General features: G+C 48.7%; 1 pseudogene; it reads right to left on the bottom strand.

The window, feature by feature from the left end:
- Nucleotides 1-527: 527 nt before the first annotated feature.
- LOC101589743 lies at nt 528-2,388 on the bottom strand (annotated as a pseudogene).
- Nucleotides 2,389-2,971: the final 583 nt, after the last annotated feature.

Below are 2,971 nucleotides of genomic sequence, written 5' to 3'. Positions count from 1 at the left end.
ATGAAACAAAGTTTAGGTCAATGGGATATAATTTTAATCAAAGAATTGTACATTTTCTCCTCCCACATCTTACTCTGAATTAGGAAATGACACTGCAATCCATTTCACTGCAAGTAAAATATTACAAAATATTTACATGAAAATATTAAAAATAACTCAAACACAAAAAGATGAAACAAACTTTTTGAGAAATCTCTCTCCCAGGGAGAGAGCACACAAGGAGAGAATCAAAATGCATAAGTAGAATGAACCTGGTCACAAATTTCCAAAATGTTGGAGAAGGGAAAGAAACGGGATGAAAACAGTGGTGGGAGGAGAGCGCGTGTTAGCGGCGCTGCCTCAGCAACCACTCTTCCGGACGAAATACGCGCTCTCAGGTGCAGGAAATTCCAAACAAGGCCAAGCTCTAAATATTCCTGGAACTGAAATTAGAACACACTGTGGTGGTGGAAGTCACCTAAGCCTTACTACGCGTGTCTTGCTCCATGAGCTGCTGGGACACAAGTCTGTTTTGCCATCAACAGCTGTCACCACAGCCCTTCCATCTCCTCCATGAAAGCTTCATAAACATCATCCTTAGTTTGTACTGAGACAGGAAGCGAAAGGTCAGATTTGGGGGCCGCTTTGGCAAGAGGCACAGCAGAATCATCCTCTGGCTTTCTTTGGGGAGCAGCAGTGGCCCCTTTATCCGCCCAATGTACCTTCAGCACAATGGGCACAAATCGAGCAATGTCTGCCTTGGGATTGATGATCTGTGGCTTGGTACTGATGGTCTCTGTGGCTTTCCTCTCAATGGTGGCTGCACTCGTGTCATTTGCCTTGGGTCGCTGAATCAAGTTGGGGCGAGGAGACACCCAGCATGGGAGCTAGTGGGAAAAGCCCAGGCGGGGCAGATCCAAGGGGAAACACCAGAGGTGGGCGCATCATGCCAGGACACGGCAGAAGGAGGCCTGCAGGTGCTGGGGGAGGTAGCCTGAGTGGGGGTCCCCGAGTAGTGGGGCCAGGAGGCAACCCTGGAGGAGGCCCAGGAGGAGGGCAAGGGGGTCGGCCTGGTGGTGGTCCTGGAGACAAAAGTCGGGATAGAGGCCCTCGAAGTCCTGGCATGCCAGGTGGACTCAGAACGGAGGAGCGCCTGGGGGTGGACCAGGAGGGAAGCCTGTGGGTGGTCCGGGAGGCCGCCGAGGCACGGCAGTCGGAGGCCCAAGAGGAGGAGGTCCCGGCATGGGCAGCTCCAGAATCTGAGAAGGAGGAACCCACTGAGGGGGCGCCTGCTGCTGGGTGGGAGCTCCAGCCACGCCCTCAGGAGAGTCTTCTTTGTGCTGCTTCTGTGACTCCTTCTCTGCTTCAGAATCCTCCGAATCCTCCTCCTCATCGTCCTCTGAAAATTCCTCCACTTCCTGACCCGCCATTCGCAGCATCATGGCTTAAAGAGGCATCAGTTCCTTCATGTTCTTCTTCTTCTTTCTTGATTTTCCAGGTATATCTGCAGACCGCACACTCAGACCTGCTGCTTTTCCTCGGTGTTGTCTCGCTCATTATCGTCACGGTGCATAAACTCGTCTACGTCACTTTCTCCATCTGTCACTGTCATCAGGCTGTCACTGTGCTTGTCCTGATCCACGTCCTCAGGGTAGCCGTCATCTTCGCTGGTGCTGGAAATGTCATCATCCTGACCACGCTGTGCAAGCTCAGGACTACATTACATGTCCTCATCTCGCCAGCGAGGAGGAAGATCGAGAACAAAGTCCACTTTACGGCCACACAGGTGCAAGCCTTGGGGAGCAGGTGGACGAGGTGCAGGACCTGGAGGTTTCCTTCCAGGGGCAAATGCGGAACACCATGTCCAAGAAGAGGAAGGACAGCAACTGCTCGAGTTGGAGGCTGAGGTCTTCTTTGGGATGGAGGGAGGCTGGGCACCGGGAAGTGGAACGTCCTGGATTAAGATGTTGGAAGGGGCACGCGGGACATCTGGCAAAGGGACACTCTGCTTCTATGTGCTGAGCATTCTTGACAGTATCAAAGTACTGGAGAAGTTGAGCCCTTTTCTGTTCATATTCTACTTCTAGCTTTCCCAATTCTTTATAAATATCTGGATTCTCTTTTGCGTAGTCTTAGAATATGTTCAAAGGTTTCCTGAAGCTTTTTACATTTATCTTTCAGTACTTTCTCATTTAACTGTGGTTGCTGTACTGGGTTAAACTCCAGTTCATCTGATTTCTCCATGTCCCAGATGATCTGTTTGGGATCATTCATCTTCAAAACTGCAGCTCAAACCATCATGCACTGTTTTTTGTTCTTCAATTCTCTCTTCTGGGCTCCCTTTTGAGCTTGGTTCACAGGGTTCATAAATTTTCCACTCTTGGTGGATGATGTTGATCTCTGCCCCATATTTACAATCCATAATGGTTCATTTATTCTTAAAAAGAAAAAAAAAAACACTCCTGCTGGGATCCTAGAACTTCTAGGGGAATGGAGGGGATGATTCCCAACCTCCTTTCCTCCACAAAGGCCTTCACCTCTGCTTCTTGGTCAAGTACCCAGTCTCTGCCATCTTGAAACCTCACCTATACTATGTGTTTCAAGGTGTTTGATATTCAGATAAAACTTTTAAGCTCATTGTGCCCATTACAATGTAATGTTACTAACTTTCTCTTATGGATGTTCAACAACTGAGGCTTGGAGATCAAAAACTAGAAAGAAAGAAAAAGAAAGAAAGAAAGAAAGAAAGAAAGAAAGAAAGAAAGAAAGAAAGAAAGATGGGCTACAGATAGTCATCATCTAGGGCCAGCTAAATAGCTCATGGACTAAAATGCCTGCTTAGGCAGAGTGCAGCCAGGATTTGATCCCCAGCATGCCATTCCAACCCGACCCCCAGAGCACACTGAGACAGCGATTGAGATTGGGTGTGGTGGTGGGCTCCTGAAATTCCAGCACTTGAGAGGCTGAAAACAACAGAATCACTATGAGTCTG

The sequence above is a fragment of the Octodon degus genome, unplaced genomic scaffold, assembly GCF_000260255.1.
Source record: "Octodon degus isolate 3935 unplaced genomic scaffold, OctDeg1.0 scaffold00012, whole genome shotgun sequence".
In the NCBI taxonomy this organism is placed as follows: Eukaryota; Metazoa; Chordata; class Mammalia; order Rodentia; family Octodontidae; genus Octodon; species Octodon degus.
This window is presented reverse-complemented; position numbering and strand designations above follow the sequence as displayed.